Below are 21350 nucleotides of genomic sequence, written 5' to 3'. Positions count from 1 at the left end.
AGAACTTGGGTCTCAGCAATACGCCTGACCTGCGTTAGAATAGCTATTTTCCTTCCTTGTAGTAAACTTTTCCTTCAATGGTACGCTAACGGTGCTAGGTGTTGTGATCGAATTATCCTTCAGTTTTGCTATCTGCTGGTTCCTAAAAAAAAGAGCCCTGTTCACAACCTTCGAGTCTGTCCTAACATCGAAGATCGTAACTGGTGCACAAGCAATAGAGAGTAATAGCTGATCGACTGAGCCGCCAAGTAGGCCCAGCAGAGAAGTGGAGAGACCAGTGGAGCGCAAGACTAAAGAGAGAATAAGAGCCGATCGAATACTCCACTTGTACGAACGGAGACAGCGGACTAAGGCCCATAGACGAAACAAGAAACTTATTTCATCTAAAGACTTTACAGCAGAGTGCATTGCTGAGCCACTTGTTGAACACGGTGGAGGCTACTGTCAATCGAGTAGAGGCTTTGCCTGAAGAACACTCGCACGCTTGTCCGCTGCGCACGCTCCACTGAGCGGATGAAATGAGCGGGCGAGCGGCTCGCTCCGTAAATTCGCTGGCTCGCACAGCGTGCCGCGCATGCGCACTTTGCGTTCCGCTCGTTCACTGAGCCCACTGGCCAACACCTTCGAGGAAAACTATGCCTGGAACGTCGACTCTTTTCAATTGGGAGCCTCCTGCCAGCACGCAATCTTGGAGGCCATGCCTCGTGCCTTGTGTTGCGACCGGCCGCCGCGTGACACCGCTCGCCTCCGTACCGCTCAGTCACGTGACATGACGGCTGCTCGGAGGCAACTGTGAGAGCATTACTGTGTTCGCAGGGGGCGGCCGTCAGAGACGCTCGCCTTCGTACCGAAGGAGGAGGGTAAAATCATAGGGTAGGGCAGCGCGTTCAAGGCTCACGTTGCAGGCATAATTTTTTTAGGAGGCATTGCGCTGGCCCACTGAGCCACTCAGCTATTACGCTCTAGTAGCCGAAATCGATAGAATCCACTCTCTGGGCAGCGTTTGCAACTACAAACCATATGCCTCCTTTTAACATCATTTTGTTTGCTTTTCGTTTTCAAGAAATGAGAAAGGCTATACTATGTCAAAGTATAAAAAAAGCTGACAAGCTGGGTGTGCCACGAGCAGGCCAGGGTAATTGAAACGCGCCCAGTGCGAGTACAGCTAAAAAAATGGCATAAAGCTAAGAAGTCTTTATGCTGAAGGGGCAAGACGCAGCCGTTCCACTTTAAGAGCACTGCTAATAAAACAAGATCTATATGGGCGCTCGAAACAATGCCTAAACTGTATACATTCGTTCGTGGTAGAAAAATTTGCAGACGCAATGTCTCAAGCTTAAACCAGGCACCAAGTGCTTAGTCTTGAACTGCCCGGTCAAGCGTGAATTCTCAAAACGTCTCTACCGTCTGTGTGTTTAGAAAAAGTGGTTAACTATTTCGAGTGCTTAGTACTCGACTATGAGAGAGCATACTAAAGCCGTCCCGTGGGCCACTCGAGCCTTGAACAGAAGAACCGAAGCGTGAATAGCTGCCCCCTTCGTTCATTTTCTTGTCCCCAGCAAAACGTTTAAGTCACACAATTTGGGGACGTTATACTTAAGAAACCGGGTCCCTCGTAAATGCACCGGTCACTTGTTTATTTGGAATGCCTCGTTTCCAAATAATTGGTGTTCTATCGATCATGGCCTCCTCCATCAGCCATCAGTCGCTGTGACTAGGAAACTTCACTTTTTTTACCGAATTGACTTCTTATTCGCCGTTTCCACAATTTCATTGATGCCCGGTTATCAAGCATAATGGTCGTTGTTTGCTGTGGCAATTGAAGTGCCACACTGATGAGTGCGTGGATGAAGATACCATTAGGAGCAGAAGAAAGAGAAGAGTTTGAAAGGAGGATTGAGCAATGCGATAAAAGGAAAGAAAAAAGGAAAGAAAGAGAGAAAAATAAACAGATAGAGAAAGAATGAAAGGGAGCAAGAAAGCATGAAAGACAGAAAGAAAAAAAAGATGTCAGGCTCCCCATGAAAACCTTCGCTTGCACTCATTTTCCTGATTTTTCCAATTTTCCCAAATTTCTCAACTTTCCTAATATTCTATTGTGGCACTTAGAATAGGCTCTTAGTCATCTTCAGAAAAAAATAAATGCTGAATTGAAGTCTGGAGTTCACAGAGAGAATAAAACAGTGGAGATGGGGATGCCGTAAGATCAAAGCGCAATGAGAAAGAAGGTTTGTAACACTGAAAAATGACAAGGGAGGACAGAGCGCTCGTAGTATCATGGAATAGACATATCTAGAGAAAGGAATACTAAGCACACACATACCATCCCTCTCAGTCGCTAATGTAGCAATGTATCACTGCTTATATGCAAGAGCATGTTCTCTAATCAATATCGCATGCTTCACCATTCCTTAATATCCTGTGTAACCTCCTTTCACCATGCCTGGTGGTGTCGCCACATTTGCTGGGATGCACCCTAGTCAGTACAGTACCCGCCATCTATGGAAATTGGTACTTTTAATGGAGTAGTACCTAAAGAACTTCACTTTTAAGCGCCGTGATAACTGCTGACAGAATACTGGAAACTGATGTGCTCATGTCTCGTGCCTGCTGCGTTCTGACTCCGTAATTAATGAAGAATTTATTGAACGTCATGATTATCAGAGCTGCTCGGACCACCGCCATTTCCGAATCACCAAGCTTGGCGGTAAAATATTGATGGAGGTTCAGAGAGTACGTTGACTGAATTAACGGCAACAAAGATGATACAGTTCCTTGCATAAGGTGATGCGTGTGATTGGACAGCCTCGTGTAATTTTCTCGTCACTGAAAACACCACTTAATGTTTGTAGTCTCCCTTCCACCCTCTTTTTTACCCTGTAATACTTTTTCCTTATGTTCTCGCTCTCTGAATTCGGACACCACAAACCCCATTTTATTACTTGGAACTTGACTAAAAAGCGGCAAGGCTTATTTGCCTTTTGTCTCCACGTGTTTCCAGAACCTTCTCTTTTAATTGGAAAATAAATATTCCCGGTAAGGCCACTCTGTGGTAATGGTTTGGTTCGCAATGCTTTGATTGTTGATGCCAAAGGCTTCTCACAGTCTTTCATATTCAAATGGTGGTATTCTTTGAAATCCTGGGGAATTTTCATAGCTGCGGAGGTGGCCCGTGACCATTGAACAAAAGGTGCAGTTATTGCAAAGTAATATGATGGGTAATCTCAAGGCAATGGTGAAGCGTCCACACACATAAAATCAATATTTAGGCACATAGAGAACCCATGACAGAAAATCCGCAAAAAATACGTTTTGACATTGGAGATAAGAGTAGCCTTTCTCGCCCCACACAATAGAGACCGGAAAGCAGAAAAATTTCTACTGATCAAAGAAACATACCCCGCAGAATAACAACAAATGAACCGTGAAAGCAGTGAAAATATTAAAGAAAATGATGGCACCACGAGGCTGAATATTCTAACTTCTGTTATTCCGCGCCAAGAGAGTTTGCCGACCTCCGAACTCCGCCTTGCATTCTGAACAAAAGGAGCGCATTTGATTTTGCACTTCATTAAAACAATGGGTGGCCCTTATCGAAGCTTCATGTGTTTTTTTTCTAATTCCTTTTTAAAGTAATCCAAAGTCGTGATTTATCTGGTTTTAATGAGCTTTCGGCATGGCCCAGTTTTTAAAAGAGTGGCCGTGAAACTGCGATATTTAATTAGGCTTCACGGCAGATATTTTTACGCCGGCACTCCTTTCCTCCCAGCAGCGCAATTATTTGTTTTCATGCAGTTAGCTAGCTCTTTGCGCATGTGAACTCCGAGTCATTAGAAGACCCTAGTATAGTTATCTTCACCTTAGACATTCTTTATCTTGCACAAGCGCCCCATGTCGGCGTACACAGATTCAAAGCCTACTTGCAAATAAATCTTGAGAGTAAAGCAATGTACAAAGGAGAAAGGGGGGGGGGGGGAGGGCCTAAAATTGCCAGGCCACGCTGCCTGATAGCATAGTGCCTGGGAACTTTTGACCTGCCTTGTACATTGTCAATATGTACGCTCCACAATTATCACTTGTGTTATCCAAGACAGATAATTACCAAAGTTACAGGGGTGCATTTTACTCATGATTTTATCCAAGGTGGCGCCTGACAACGGTATGGCATTACTTCACTTTCCAAAAAAACTCCGTATGCATTGTTCCGAAAGTTAGAACGGAAATGAATGAAAGAAATTTTGCACTATACCTTCTTGGCATCGCTACGCAATTCCAAGCTTACGATAAAAAAACTAGTATCTCTAAAAAAAGAAACTACGAAAATGAATAAGAATGTATCACAGAAAGAAAGAAACAAAGAAAGAAGGTGGGTCTGACAGGCCCACAACAAGCTTCACCCACGCTTGTTTTTCCCGCGCAGGAATCCGCTGCTAGATTTCTGCTAAACTAGCACGTCACGAAAACGTGAAATGAACACACACCACTCCTTATTCTTGCTCACCCTTCGAGTGTTAACACGACTGCTGTCAGGGTGTAGTTATTATATAGCGTCTGAATGCGGAGCTATCCAGTGAGAACTGCCTTTCTCGTCGACTTGTGGCTGGTTTCTATTGATCCATAAGCAGCATAGATTCGGGCTGGCTGCACTATAATGCAACGAGAGGAAGCGAGAGGAGGTGCTGCGCGCCTTACAATGACGCTGATGGGTACCGGAAGTAAGATGCCACCTGGTGCCGCCATTTCAACACCGATTCTGCTCCACTTGATCCTTAGTTTCCTGCGGAAGCACTCATTTTCTCTCTCTCTCTCTCTTACACACACACACACAAAGATATATATATATATATATATATATATATATATATATATATATATATATATATATATATATATATATATATGCTCCACTTCTTTGCCAGAAAACCTTGCTTTCCTCTGTTTTGTTCTACAAAGGAAGCACTTGCATCCATGGAAGGAAACGTCGAGGGTGCAAGGAGCAACTATAACAGGTCACCGCACCTCTTGAGGCTACTGTCGTTGGCGACATAAGGCAGACATAAAGTGTACACTGGTGCTAGAGATCTTACTCGTGCTAGTGCGGGCACCTTCGCTGCGGCACGCCTCTCTCAACGTTGTCCCTCACTCGAGAAAAAAGAACAAAGGATATACCTGTACGTTGTGTTGACGAATCGATGGGCACATGCATAAATCAGACGCGGACAATGATTGCGGCCTGCCTCTCGATGATTGAACAGAACAAATAAACAAAACGAAAAGGAAGGAAGTGAAATCACTGAAGCTAAGCATGCGGGCATCAGGGGGCATGCCAGCTGTGATGCCACCTCGCGCTCGAACAACAAAATAACGTTGCCAGCTTGGCGAGTGTTGTTACCCTCACCCGCACCCTTGGTGCATGCTTATCCTTCTGCAGCCGACCGCACACCACCGCATGGTGGCGCTGCACTTCGCTTCATTTCCCGAATGCGGGAAATGAGGTCCCAATGCCAAACATTCACGCAAAGAAGTACACGACGGGAAAAGTAAAGGGTTGGGAAAAGGGCCTGCATACAGGCGCCACAGTACAGCGTGTTACTGCATTGCGTCGAGCAATCTCCTCCAATTACAGCCTTCGGCACCGCTGACAATGCTCTGTGCAAGAGTTTCGTTCATTTATTAATAGAACATTTGCTTCCACTTTGGCTGTGTAATATGTGTTTGGAAGGAAGGGATGTGGAGGAGGGGAGAGAGACACATTTTGTCGCTAATGCAATGTACTTTCATTTCCGCAGCATTGCTTCCAATGCGTATCTCCTCGCTTTGCTGCTGTGTTTCACACGGTTCCAGTTCGCTTCTATGCGTTCGTCTTGTGCGGGGATTACCGTAGCGTGGAATATTTTTCGCCCTGTGAGGGCAGCGGTAGTTCAGGAAATTTGCATGGGTTAAGGAACCCGTACTATGAGTGTTGCGCGGCAATCCACGGCTCCGCACTGCCGTATACCTGCAAGTTTCGTAATTGCCTCCGTTCACAACATTTTCGAGTGCAATCAGGAAAGGACTTCTCAACCTAGATTAGCGATTCGTTATTTGCGCCTACTCGAGCTGTTCGTTCACCCTAGCCAACTTCTCCTCATTGTGTTCTAGGACAGTATCTTCCTCGCGTTCACTAATGCGTAACTTATGCGTTAATCCTGGTATTGCAGTTCGGCCTTGCGTGCAATGTCTTGACATAATACCCTTGGCGTCCACAATGCTTTCTTTTTGTATACCGGCTTATGAAGCAGTACTTTGTGCTCACGAACGCAGAGGATATGTTATTGTAATTGTAACTAAAGCAAGCCACATACACTCGAAAACATTTTGTGGAGGAACTGCACAGTTACCCCCGAAGAGGGTTTTTTGCTCCCCCTAAAGACGGAATGCACGCAAAAGATTACTCACGGAACAGTAAGGAGGGGCGCTTCCCTCCTAGGGCAGTAAATCGCCCATTTTTTGGAATAACTGCAGGAATGTTCGCACCATGTGCAAATGACCCATCGGTTTCTACACAAGCGTGCTTCCTTTCACATGGCGCCGTAGCAGGGTGTGGTGAAGTGGTTAGTGTGCGCACATGATGACTGAGAGGTCATGAGTTCGAATCCCGAGTGTTTGCTGCGAATTTCCCGAAATCTATTTCTGAGTTCGACGACAACACATCGATTGCATATCTAATCAAATGCCAGCACGCACTTCGAAACGCTGGTTAAGCAAACCAAAACCTGATTTTCCTTTTATTAACGGTTGCTCCTATGAGGAGTAACTGCGAGAGCGTGGTTACTCCTTCGCAGTTACTCCCGAATTGATGCAATGGGTGTGGAAAGTTAGTTACTCCTCTAAAAGAGTAAACTCGACGCCCCTTTTCCTGCATTACTTCTTGGAGTGTGCGCGTAAAAGCAAAATGAGAGACGACACAAGAAACAGCTTGTCACCCGTGGTGATTCTATAAGAACAGCCTCGGCACTATGTGGGAAGATGATGATGTATGTATGGAGGAAATAAAAAAAATCTTTTTTACGGTTCTCGAAACACACTAGATCAGCAGGAGGGCCACTCCCACGTGCGAGTAGAAAGGCCAAGTATCTTTGCCACGTCACGAACCCTTTCAGCTGCCCATGGTTATGTTATAGACTGGCACTGGCAATAGCAGCCTCCCATTCGGAGCGTATGATGACTTCGCCACTGCGTAACGGTGCCTGGGCTTTGTTTTTTCTGGCTTGCTTACATTCTTACATAACGAACGTGCATTATTTGGCTGTGTTTCTGTATGAATCATGGGCCATAGGGTGGGACTATAGGGACGCCAGGATCCCAATTGGCTTGAATGCCACTACCTGTGGTCGGCTTAATTTTTTTGTGCAGTAGAGGGGAGGAGGAGGAAAGATGAGAACTCGGGGGACGCTCGAGCTTCTCCTAAAGCGGAACGTGAAAATGTAAGCAGACCTGGTGCGCATTGGTTTCAACGGGGCCGCAGGTGAAGGATTATTTGAGCGCATAACATTTCCCATTTCAAACTCTCTTAGAACGTCTGCTGAACGTACAGTTTCTGAGTGCCCATAACGCCAAAAAAAATTTTTTTTTTGAGAAGTGGCAAAGTACCGCGTACGCTTCCGTAAGGCGCCACATGCATCGGCGCCGCTACACACTGTGTAATCATTGCTTGATTGCTTGATCCATTACTCACTGTGTATTAGATCAAATTTTCGAGCATTGACGACTGCTTGATCTTGACGTCAAGAGTGCTTGACGCCACGAAAATGTGAAAGCACGATCGTAGAAAGCCTTTCTGCGAATCATCTGTGGAAAGTACAACAATACTTGGGGGCAGAGCAGCCATACTTTTTTTAATGTTTCTAGCGGTTTATCAATATACGAGATTTATTTTTTAACTAAAATTGCAGTGATAATAGGGATATTTTGTGGGAAAGGCTCGAAAGAAATTCAACACAAAAAATATAGTAATTCTCTACGCTCTCTTATGTAAAAGAAAAATATCGTATTTAGTTACTTCACCAAAATATTTCAAGACAGTTCAGCGGGACAGCCGCTTGTCACGCCAAGGCCATGGGCTGTTCCTCCAGAAACTCGTTCCTGTTTAAGAGACGTTGGGCCCTTGGAAGTTCTGCGATGGTTATCTCCAAACTGACATTAACCTTCAGTAAGCACTATATACTTGGATTTGAGCAGTTTTTTTTTTTTTGTCAGCCGAGGTTCACGGAAGTTCTCCATTTCTCTTGGTGTACGTATGCATCCGCGTTCACTCACGATTTACTTACAGTTGCATGGCGGAAACTTAGACAACATACCCGGGGAAGAGATGTAACTTTCTCTGAGGCTGCCAATCAGCCGAGTTTGTACGAATTTGTGTTTTTTTTTATCATGATACGATTCGCACAGAATAAACGAGAACTCGGGAGACACAGACTCAAGGGTGTCGAATTCTTTCGCACGTTTCGTAACACTGAAGACGATGTAATCGTTTCGTTAGGAGAAACATAGACTCGTGCTCAACTGCAGCAGCGGAGCTCTGCTCGTGGTTCTGAATAAAAGAAGTTGCTGATTCGGCATGACCGATATGTGGAAACTTCGTTGCCTTGCCGTGGTAGCGGGGAAGGATTTAACCTTGGCCGCGGTAGTTAACAGTGGCGTAACCACATTTGTTTTTTTTTGGGGGGGGGGGGGAGACGTGATCGTGGCATGTTTTTGATCTGAAGTAGTAGCCCTGACATGCAAATGTGGTCGAGTGCCACGAACAGTGTTTATGCAATCAGTGAATAATTAACCGGACATTTCAAGAATTTTGAGGGGACGTACATAGTCTGTGTCCTATCGATACATTGCCGTTCATCAGAGTACACTGCAACATAGTTAAAGTTATTTAAAATTAAAATTAAACTTTTTTTGAGTGACCAGAAGCCTAAAAATCTGAATTGACTTCTAAAGCCATCGCAGAAGACAATGCCGCTAGAAAATAAAATAAATTTTACTGTAGATGCTTGAAAGCCGCGTGATTGAGTGGTCGTAGAACAGCTGTCGCTGACATCTTGCTCGATAGTTTCGTAACACACACTGCCGGTACGCTGGAAGCAAGAAACTTAATGCATTGCGTTGTATACGTTCTCAAAATCGTGCGCCTGTAGACAGTTTACACTGACGCACGCGTGCTGAAGCAGAAACCGCAGTACCATATATATGCTAATTTCCTGCCTGGGCACCAACGCACTCGACCCACATATGATTGCTTTGCACGGACAGTTATTTGTTGTTTTAGTCTTGCTTAGTGTGTATACGCTCGAGTGTGTAACAACGTGTGGTCATTTCAAACATGTATTCCGAAGTAGCTCTGTGTCAAGCTGAGGCTAGTTCAGTCGGAACCTTTTTTTTTTTTTGTCGTCTAAGCTTCGGAATGAGTTTCATATTGTTTATGAATTTTGACAACAGAGGTGTTATGGCAGACATGTGCCGTGTGTCGTAAGTTTAAAATGATCTCGAAACGGCCGTATTTAATCAAAGCTCAGCCGCTCTATACAAACAGTTAGCAGGAGAAGCTGCGACGGATGGCGCATAATCCACGTTTGCAAGCCGTGGGTTTCTTGTAAATATTCAGAGGACTGGTGCGGTGATTGGTCAAATTTGCCGAATTTATGCAGCCTGCATGTGGCACAGAGGTTTTACGGCAAAGCTGTATAATAGTCTAGGTAAGCTTGTGTCGTAGACAGAAAGGGAAAGTGAAAGATACATACAAACGAAGGCAAGCAACAGGAAAAAAGAAGACGAGAGATTGACTACATTGAGAGAGAGAGAGAGAGAAAGAGAGAGAAAGAAGCAAAAAAGCAAAATAAAAAATATCAATGTGCAGTTTAGTGCAGCAAGGCGTGGTAAGGAAACTATGTGATAGCATAAGAAGTACCAAAAGTACGAATATATGAAGATTTATGAGCTCTGCTCGTAAATGATGGTTTTCGGGTGTAAAATCCCAGCACATATCCAAACGCAATGTTCTTAACAGGTCAAGATTTCACAATTTAGATATAGATGCTACAATAATTATCAATATATTCGCCGTATAGCACACATGTAGGTGCATGAAAGAGAAGTATAACAAAATAAAAAAAAACTTATGGCAATTTATACGGTTGGTTTGAAGATTAAACGAAAAAAGGCAAGGAATGATCATTCTGACGATATCGAAGTTGAACAAAAAATTATATAGCACAAATAAACAATGCAAAAAAAAACGAGACACATGAACAACCTTCGCTAGAATAAAAAAGTGCTTGCAAGCGAAGGTGAAACTCAAACCCGAATAATGACTGCTGTGTCAGTTATATTGCGCAGTTCACTACAATCCTCTATAGTCCTTAGAAAACGAGAAAGTGTGAAACAATTGACACGTGTGGTAAATATGGTTACTGCTAGTGAGTACATGTGCTTGGTTGCCTAGGCTCTTGAGTATGCAAGGGAGTGAGATAAGTCGATGTTGTACTGACCGTTTATTGATTGAAAAAAGAACGTTAGACGGCGCTTGTAATTTAGATCCTAGCAGCTAGACCTCTTCGAGAAATGTGGTTAGGAATAGAAGTGCGTCCATACGTGTTTTTGACAAATCTGACAGCAGTTTTAAAAGTTTTGGAGTTTTTCCATGTTTATTTTGGTGCACGGGTTGCGTATAATTGAAGCACATTACAGAAGCGGCGGACGACTACTTAACTCACCAGCGGAATCAAAACTCCCCAAATAACTGAGGACTCATTGGCAAACAAACTAAAACAAAACGAACACTAGGAAAAGGGCTATATGATATTCTAATAAAGCTCAGGCGACAGCGGGTCATTGAGAATAATGTACTATTTAAAGCAAATATTCCTAATGAACCTGTTCTGAAAGTCTGGTAGTTTGCCAGATGCCTACAGCTAATTGCAGCCTCGGAAAGGAGCACGCGCTAACTTGATACGAATTGAGAAAGCAAAAGGTCTGCGACAGACGCAAGCGATATCATTCAAGGAAAAAAAATGATCAACAAAACCTTTCGGAGGTTGATAATGACTCGGGCGTTATCTAAAATTTTGCCGCCCTTCGCCGAGTGTTGCGAAAGAATAAAGGAAAATCGATTTGAAGACACACTCCAGACTGTCTTGGTGAAGCACAAATCGGATTACGATAAGCGCTTGCCAAGAGTCCTTTCTGCTGCCTTTCCTTTTTATTGACATTGAATGAAAATAATCCCATCGGCTTCAATACCTACAGTAAGAAAAAAAATCACTGAGATCATTCACATCGCTTAACCACCGCTCAGGGAGAGGTTTTAAAAGAGCAGCGTGAATTTATAAATGTTTTTGCTTTTCTGAAAAGTTGCGTTAAGTGGGGTTTGAAATCCGAGCGAGATGATTTGCTCTTGAAACGACAAGAGAGGATCGAGAGGTTCTCCACCGAAAATATTGATCTTCCTAATATTGTTTCATTGTTTATTGGTGTATGTATATTCTGGGTGCAGATAACTAAAGATTGTTGATTTTAATGGAGTTCTTTTTGAACGGTTAGGCGTACTTCACTTTGTTTAAGCAGATATTCACTCATAAGACCACGCACAGCAATGACTACAGAAAGCAATATCGGCAGTACACACCGCTCATCTTATGCAGATGGTGAAAAAAAAAATTCACGGAAACGCGCTTTGCAAAAAAAAAAAAAAGATGAACAGGAGTACATTCTCAAAACTTGGCAACATTGGAGTGCCCATTGCTATTCCATGATTGGAGAAGATTTCAGCAAATGGCCAATAAAAACAGCGGCAGCAGTGCTCGACATTATAAGAAGCACTGACATCAAATTTACTAATGCCAAGATTTTTGCCTCAACGAGTAAGTATCGACCCCCTAGTTGGAATCCACGACAAAAAACACAAATGAGGGACGAATAACAGTCAGCTTTGTTGATTCATATTACTGAGATCTAGCACAATTCAAAATGGCCGGCCATCCCGCCATTTTCAGAACTTGGAGCGCTACTAGTGGGGCTACCTCGCGGTCACCTCCAGATCGCGCCACAACTCACCACTTCTTCACCAAAAAGAGTGACATCAGACTCAGCTCTTCTGCAACTATTTCGTCTGCTACGAGCACACATTTAGTCATGCCTTGCCGCTTGCATTGCAATCGTCGCCGTACGAAGTGTTTATCCGAATTGAATACGATCGTCTGCAGCTTGGAACAGTCGTGAATCATTTTCGCATCGATCGGCCCTTTGTAGAACGGCGATTCCAAAACGAACGCCGTTCCAAACAGCAATGAGGAGGTGCCCAAGGATGCATGCTTCGACCATGCTGGCTCGTGTGCCTCGATAAGCTATATTGGTACGTTTTAACGTGCACAACATTCAAGTATATGCAAAAGGGGTCAATAGAATATCGGTATAGGGAATGTGCACTAGCACAGAAATGAGATATGTTCACTGCTTGCCGGATTCTTCCTCGCACCCTCAGAAGTCCCCTCCTATCCGGCCTCTCACGGCTGCGGCGGCAGTAACCCGGTAACACGCGGACCCAAAGACGTCTACGGACGAACTAACAATCACTATTAAGGACACCTGCTTGTTACTTGCTAACGATGATATATGCCTATACTCTGCTACACTTCGATAGCTTGTGGTCGTGTGGGCGTGTAATGTACGTGTAATAAAAAGGCACCACCATTGCACCTACCCGCGCTTCAAACTTGACGAATGCAACTAACAACGGTTCCCCGACATGCTGACTAGCGAGAACACGTTCAATCATGCACTTTTCTTTCGCGAGTCTTTTATAGGTGGTTTACCTTTTGGTAATATACGAAATGTAAACACTTTTTCATCTATTTGTCAATAAAGCTCACTTCACTTCACTTCAAAAAATGATTCAAAGCTGTGCGACGAAGTTCAGACATGAAAAGTCCGTGCGTGTTTGGGCTTCAGCGCCAGTCAACGCTATAGAATAAGAACACTCGGATAGTAGACGTTTATAGCGCATCGTTACTCAGAATGCTGTCTGTAAAATTTACCGCACCGAACACGTAGCCCTAGCTTCGATGTCACAGGGCGCTTTATTTTTTTTATTAAGCTCTCGTGCGCTGTATGTCGTCAAAACAAAATTACTTCCTCGTGACGCACGTGATTCAAATATGGCCAAGAGGACCTACGCACATTAGGCAATGAAATGGACGACCCTTCTCGATTTGAAATTTGATGTTGATGCTCTTTTAGTAATCAAAATATCACGAGTAATCCATTTTTTTGTATGAAAAACGTAAATTTTATGGAAATGGAAGCATTCGTGCTGCTAAAGAAGAAATAGCCGCATTACAGTGGGATGCACATTTCAAGACAGTCTAACCTAGAGTAAGTGACAGTGAGTGCATGAAAGCCCCATGTATTAAAGCAGTTGATGATGTGAAACAAGCTTCAGCGGCATATGTGCTGACATAAGCCAGTATCTTGAAGTGTCGCTGATGATGTAAGTATTCGATGGTTGTTAGCCTGTGCTATCTGCCCCATTTGCTGATAATATGCGTACCTTGAAAGGCATGCAGACTTGTGATATCGGTTCTAAAACGTTTACCATTAACAACATGTACCCACTTGGAGGCAGTTGTGCACTGTAGGCAAATTTGTATGAGATGAGCTAGACCTGACTGTATGTTAGCAAAATCTGCCTTTGTGCGTCGGTAAACCAGTCGGAAGCTGTACGCAAGAAATATTCACAATCGAAGAAACGCTCTAAAGTGTTTAAGGCTTTAATTCGTCACTTGTTTGCTAATCATTGTAAGTGGTGAATTAACATATAGGAAGTCTCAAGAAATGTTTCGAAAATGGTAAAAAAAATGTCGGATGTTTGCCTGTTGCCTTCGTTGCTCTATTTTAAGTTTGGGGAGACATCCTACAATAATGAGATACGTAAAAACTCCCTTGAGTAAGGAAAACTTTGATTAATATCTGGGGTTTAACGTCCCGAAACCAACATACGAGTATGAGAGATGCCCTAGTGGCGGGCTCCGGAAATTTTGACCACCTTGGGCTCTTTGTTGTGTACCCAAATCTGAGCACAAGGTCCTGCAGCAATTTCGCCTCCATCGAAAATGCAGCCGCCGCAGCCGGGATTCGTTCCCGTCAACTGCGGGTCAGCAACCGAGTATCTCAGCCACTAGAGCACTGCGGTGGAAAATTAAGGTAAATTTACGCTGCCATTGATATCTGTATGCGAAGGTATGTGCCGAAACACAAAAGTAAATATGAAGGCCATGAGTACATACTGCATTGCCCTTATTTTTAAAATTTTCAAACGAATTTCTCTAAATGTGCACCTGCCAACCCTACGGCGCCTGCCAATTTCATGGTACAAGTCATTGCTACAATAAATGAATGTGAAACTACACTACTTACAATCATACTTTCATGGATAAAGATGTAACTTTCCACATGATACATCTCCAGTGCTACCCATCAACACTTATTTCTTCATTGATATTCCATTGCGGAACCAATTAGTTCTGTTGTTGCTTTGGGGATTCCGCAGGTGGACAGTCCCGCCTCTAAGAAGGTGCGAAAATAATGTTTTTAGATCAGGCCCCCATGCGATGGCAGCATAACTTTCGCTCAAGGAGGCAACATTAATATAAATATCTTGTTCCTGTCATTGTTTTGTTACAACTCTTGTATATGATGCATGTTCACCTCCTCTACTTTTCTACCTAAAAATATTAAAAGACAGTGTGCTGCTAAGACAGGGCCAAAGTCATGTGTTTTCAATGGCGTTTGCCGCCGCTTTTGTATCGCTTCGCCTTTCCTAAAGTGCTTTTTGCAGTTCCCCAAAATGTTTCATCTAATCTGTAGCGAAGCCTGCACACGCTATAGTTGGCTTCTTTCTGAAAGACGAACACTCATACGCGCAGCACCTTGAACGTCACCACTGTGCTTTGTCACCGAGTGCCATCCAATAAGCATTTTTCCAAAGAAAACAATGGCACAACTCTCAACTGAGATTACGCTATCTACATTAAAAATAATTGCGAGCATCAAACGTGCAATAATTTTAGGCAGAGAAGTGTGAACCTGGATACCATACTATATCGTTCGTAATAGAACAATATCCATATAGAGAAAAGAACGGTGATTTGTGATATCTGCGACTATATGTGCCCGGGTGCATTGCGATTGAAGACTTGACGTCATCCATGTACTTCGTCAGCGTGAACGCTGAAAAAGTATGCGCGACACATTTTTGTTACTCTTAATTTAAACAGTATTTCAAGTACTCATTTTTAAAGGCTTGAAAGTTATCTTCGAACACTTTCGCTAACAAATCACAGTGACAAGGATTCGAAGCTTCAAGCATATTGCAAATCACGTCTCAATAGAAGTGTTTGGGAATGACAGTTGCGGCATGGACGAGATCTCCCTTCTGTGGTTCGGTATATCATACATTTTTTTTTTCTATAGGCACATCACTCGCCAGTGGCTAAATATGTGTTGGCGCGTGAAATTTCCAGCAGACCAAGGCCACTTGGCTGAAATAACGTTTAGAATGTGTAGGCATAAGCATATAAGTTGACACAAGTACATACAGCCATACTATAGTGATCTCGCATAAATAGTTTCTAGATTAAGCTTGACTCCGGGCGGTATGTAACACAGCGGTAGGTTGCAAATTTCCACTAAACTCCATGCACTCTAAGTAACGAGAGCGCTATATACAAATTTCCGCCGCTCACCATCAGAGCTGATATTGGTATTATAAAAGAAACACTCGGAAAAAGAAGACAGGAAGGCTGCTTTTAAGGATAACATGTGCACTGAATAAGACATATCTAGGCTAGAAGTAAGTCACAAATTTGATCGTGGTGAACTCTTGGGGGCATGTTAATAGTGTAAGCCAGCCTAAAGTTATAATTAAGGTAATGAGTGCTGTCATGACGAGAAACTTTTGATTAATGTATCTTTACTGTCTTTTTATGCTGTTGTTATGTTTTATGTTACTGTCTTTTGAAGCTCTTTTCTCGCACCTTAATGGTGTGTCATTTAATGAAGGCATCCACCCATCTGGAAATGAATAATGTTGCACAAATTACTTGGCTTTTCGTCATCGACATTTCAGTTTTGTATGTCTGACAACATTCCCCGGATCACTGAGCTCAGTACTCAGCGCTGTTCAGCAAAGTTGAATGGTGTGGCGTTTATAAACAATCTGTTGATGACGGACGCTCCAAAGTGAGGAAGCTGATGGAAGAAGAGTCACTGTGGTAGGTGCTTACCTTGAATTAGACGACTTTAGATCGTTTGAAATGAAGTAACGCACATGAAGGTGAGTAAAGCTCGAAACGATCCCCTCTTTTACCGTTGTTTATATAAATTGCCTGTATTGTAAGGCCTGCAGTGAAGCACCTGGGTATGCCTTGATAGACGAGGCTTAGTGTCACACATATTCGACGCAATGTTAATGAGAATTAAAAGAAATAATGGGAACTATTTCATAGTTTAACCTTCTTTTCATTGAAAATATTCGAGCAGTTTTACCTCGGTCACCATCAAGTGATTAGCAGTATGGAACGGTAGTGGTGTTTATTACATAGGCTTGTGTCAAAGAAAGCTGTACCAAACTCCTTGCAGCAGTCAACTCGACTATGGCCTCCTGAGCATCTACCATGCGTGTGTGATGGTTTGTAGTGTAGCTTCTCTTCTACTTTTGTTGAAGCATTATGTTGATTTTAGCGTTAGGGGTGCATTGTATGTGCTTTTTTAAGTGTCTATTATCTGCCTTGTCACATGCTTCAAGAAATTTATTTTCATATGCTCTCTCCAGCTTCCTTTTATGGTTGAATAAATTGATTAGGTTCACGACGTCGGACGTCAAAAGGGAGCCTGGCAGTGTAGCCGTCCTAAGCAAGGCTGCCGACCACCGAGTGTTCTCTAACGCCCGCTGGACAAAGCCCATGTGCTAGGAATCATCTGGAGGCTTCAGCGATGGCGTTACGATGTCTCCTAGTTATTTCTAGTACTTGGGGCTTCTAGCTAAATCTCCTCTTAGACTGAGTAGACATCGTTTATCTTTCAGGAGGCAGCTGGAAGCCTGCTTCTTTCTCAGTATTATAAAACTTTATGTATAAACGAATGAGAGCGCCACTGAACACTTCTAGTCTACAAATTCTCTCATATTTTTGACAAAACAAAGAGGAATTTTTCTGATGCATTGGCGCTTCGAGGATAACATTTCTTGCCGCGGACATAGTAAATCACTTCACTCTAGACATACACTTTGCGAAATAAAGGGTACCCATACATACTCTCAAATGGTTCATCTCTAAAGAGTTCACACGTCTCCGTGATATGTTTCCGCGCGTTATCTCGATAGGATTGGCGTTGTCGGTCGAATACGCTCGGGAGTCAACTTATATGAATCCAGAAAGCGACTTAAATAAAGCAAATGTTTTGACAAAACCGTAGGATGGGACATACCAGTCATTCGCCATGTCTTGAGACACAGAGGTTGAAGTAACGACAGATTGTTAATAATCTGGTTTCTTTTATCCCCGTGTCTTTATGGGCTGTGATTCACAGATAGTTGGTACAAACAAGTCAAATGAACTTCATTTATTGAAAGCTTTGACAAAGGTATTCATAATGGTAGCATGTTGGACCTTCGTCGTGCAAGGTCATTTATAGTGCAGCTAAAACCTGACTTTCACAGGGAGTACAATCATAGCAGCAATACAGATTGAAAAAAATGAGGTCTATAATTTGAGAATATGCATGGAAATTTCTAATCAGCATGCTATTCTTGCCAGTAGGGTGGTATAGACAAGAATATTTAGATAAGAACATATTTGTTTGAAGGAACATACGCGGAATGAACAGAAAAGACGAGTAGTTCATATAAAAAGTAATAGATAATTCGTTTCGTACTGTCAAAGTCCTGAATTATTAAGTTTTTTTCTGTTAACATTAAATACTTACAGGAAGATTCATGGTTGAGAATAACACTTATAATGAATGGATATGAAATTTTATTGCGATTCACTTTGTCAGAGGAAAAAAAATGCTCCATTATGGTTGTGTTTCCATTGACAGTTCTGTATTAATCAAGCAGATGCTTTGTCTCACTCAATATTAATATTTGACTCATCTATAGACCATCTGTACATGGTGACGCACTATTTCATCCGGTAGACACCTCGCTCTCTTTTCATGGCACGAGCATTTTAGAATACCACATACACAAAAAAATGTTCAATAAGGAGTTTCTCTCTTTTGATTGCTTAGTCGGTGGTCGTTACAGTGTAAAGAATCCCTTTTTAGCGTTGTTTTAAGATAACCAAAAGTTCACGATAAACGTGTCTGTCGTCAACAACTGATGAGTATGGTTTTCGAAGACATTTGAACAACCTACACGTTAAACACAAAACATGAAACGAGTGCTTTGATCCGGTCTATCAAAATAGTGCTTCGACACCGGCTTGCTTTCTAAGGCTTTTTTTCCTGGTGCCCTTTGAGATATGCCAAGGAAAACAGTTTAGGTATACCAGGAAGGCATTCAGTAGGTATTTGAAGTTCTTGGACTGACAGTACGAAAACAAAAACATAATAAAGGCAACACACAGGTATTGAAGTTACTCATGCTGCTTTTCTTCTTACCTTGAGCTGATCTTCAGAAGCAACACAAAGATACCCAAGGCAGGACAGTCTCTTCCGAGATGTCAATTAGAAATGCCGTTCTTCTTTCAGAGGCACAGCAGGCCAACAGGTGGGTAGGATCACTTCTCCCCCAAAGTACAACAGGTGCCGTCTCCTTCGACGACGATGCCTAAACCACACACATCAGTCGCTTCGTGCGCCTCTCTAAACGCTTCCCGTAAACAGGAAAGTTTTTTTCCCGCGAGAATCTAGGTGCCGGACCTCAGGTCGGAGCCGAGATATTCACAGCCACCTGTTGAAAATGCGCGCCACTCTCAACGACGTGGCAGAAATGACTCCCCGTCTCCTTGCAGCGGATCCCTTAGGTGCACAGGTGCTACGTGAGGAGAGGCTCCCTCTCTCCGCAGCCGCTTCGAAGGGAATGGGGAAATCTGGGCGACCAAATTGGGGAAAGAGAACGTGCTGGGCTTCTTTCTCCCGAAACGTGGCCGCGGGGTCCCGTACCGTGTGGAGCACTTCCGCTGAAATTGGGATGCAAAGTGTCCAGACAGGGTGCACAAAAAGATGTCTAGCTTGGCGAGGTTTCTTTCCTTCTCTGGTGGTTTTTTCAGAGGATCAATTGGAATGCTGCACGATGTTTAAGCCTACAAGAGACGCGTCCTTCGTCTCCGTTCTCGGGATGCGCGCCCTTTTTTTGCGCGCGGTTTCCCTTTTGTAGCGCCGGCCACCTCCTCGCCCTCGCCGACTGACCAATCGGAAGAGTTTTCGGCTTTCCCTAATGGGGAGCCGCCATTGGTCGATCGGCACCGGCCGGCCAATCCTGGATCCCATGGTGTGCTGGCGCGCGCGCGCGCGCCGTCTGTGCGTAGACGCGGCGACCACCGCCAATGTCGCCTTGGTATTTCGTTCGCGCAGTGGCGTTTGTTATACTTTCGTTTGTCCGTACAGAGCCAGGGCTTTTGTTTGAGGACACGCGGATGCTTCTCGTTGTGTAAAAACGGTGCTGCGCTGTTGGCGGCGTGGGCAGCCTAGCTGTCGCCTTCGTTTGTTGCTTTTTTTATACGCCACACTTTGACTGTTTTATGCATTCTTTAGTGGGGCATTAAACTGGTTACTCAGGCACGCCATTCCCACTCTGTTTTGATGGTTAGTCCGTGTTTTTTCCCCTCTAACCTGAACAATGAAGTTACAGATTAAAACAATGCCAATGTTTTGTAGTCCACGTCAGTCGTGCCTCCTTCGCCGAGTTCCGGACGAGAGAAAATTGATTGGAGTGGCTTTTCGCGACGTGGGTAGACTTAAGGAGTCCCCTCACCATCTAGGGCTGTGCTCATCAAGTGCCGGCATAGACGTGGAGTTGGAATATTTACCGATATACGCAACCTTCAGTATACAGGTGTATTAGAAAGGAGCAAGCATGATTGGTTCATAGGTCGAATGAGAAAAGTTTCATTGAATGTTCCGGAAGTGCTTGAATAGTTTGAGAAACTTCCAGAAACACAAATAGTGCGCTACATTGCAGGTATGGTTCCGAAATATGTCGTATTACTTTTTCTGTGTGAGCATTTCTTTTATTTTCTATTTTCGGATAATTTTGTCGCAAGAAAGAGACGCTACATAGCGTAACGCAGGGGCCTCCATCAGAGCAAGAATGATATATTCTTAGTTACTATATTGTTGATTGAAATATTTTATGTCTTAAGGTTACATTCAGCAAAGTACTGACGTAGTGTTTTGTATATATGTTCCTGTGGGAAACAACAGTTAGGTATTCAAGGCAAAACTTGTCGTCCCTCGTTCTTTGGCAATGTGTAGTGGCACGAGGCAAACAAAATTACAATCAGAGATGATATAACAACACCACACTAAAAGAAACGCCTGTGGTCTACCGGCACCCTAAACATAGTTTGGGGTACCTGTAGCTCAATGGCTATCTATCTATCTGTCTATCTATCTATCTATCTATCTATCTATCTATCTATCTATCTATCTATCTATCTATCTATCTATCTATCTATCTATCTATCTATCTATCTATCTATCTATCTATCTATCTATCTATCTATCTATCTATCTATCTATCTATCTATCTATCTATCTATCTATCTATCTATCTCTATCTATCTATCTCTATCTATCTATCTATCTATCTAATTGATTGATTTCTGGGGTTTAACGTCCCAAAACCACTATATGATTATGAGAGACGCTGTAGTGGAGGGCTCCGGAAATTTAGACCACCTGGGGTACTTTAACGTGCACCCAAAGCTGAGTACACGGGCCTACAACATTTCCGCCTCCATCGGAAATGCAGCCACCACAGCCGGGATTTGATCCCGCGACCTGCGGGTCAGCAGCCGAGTACCTTAGCCACTAAACCACCGTGGCGGGGCATCTATCTATCTATCTATCTATCTATCTATCTATCTATCTATCTATCTATCTATCTATCTATCTATCTATCTATCTATCTATCTATCTATCTATCTATCTATCTATCTATCTATCTATCTATCTATCTATCTATCTATGTAATCCCACATACTGTTTCTCGCTCTTTCGTTATTCATCTGAATAAAAATGCATATTGAGAAGCGTAAAGGCTATTCTGACTTTTAGACTGTGCGTCAGTCTTCGTTGCGAAATAACGATGCCTCTCA

The 21350-nt window shown here is 43.2% G+C and overlaps 1 protein-coding gene across 1 annotated transcript in view; it reads right to left on the bottom strand.

Moving 5' to 3' along the window:
• FMRFa (FMRFamide related propeptide) overlaps positions 1-19361 on the bottom strand; it is a 179097-nt gene extending 159736 nt beyond the window's left edge. Inside the window, exon 1 of the mRNA XM_075871476.1 lies at positions 18691-19361. The gene's annotated coding sequence lies outside the window, so the exon portion shown is untranslated. The remainder of the gene's footprint in view (positions 1-18690) is intronic.
• Positions 19362-21350: the final 1989 nt, after the last annotated feature.

Source organism: Rhipicephalus microplus, chromosome 8, assembly GCF_043290135.1.
Source record: "Rhipicephalus microplus isolate Deutch F79 chromosome 8, USDA_Rmic, whole genome shotgun sequence".
NCBI lineage: Eukaryota > Metazoa > Arthropoda > Arachnida > Ixodida > Ixodidae > Rhipicephalus > Rhipicephalus microplus.
The sequence above is the reverse complement of the archived record's forward strand: the minus strand, read 5'-3'. Positions and strand labels throughout refer to the sequence as shown.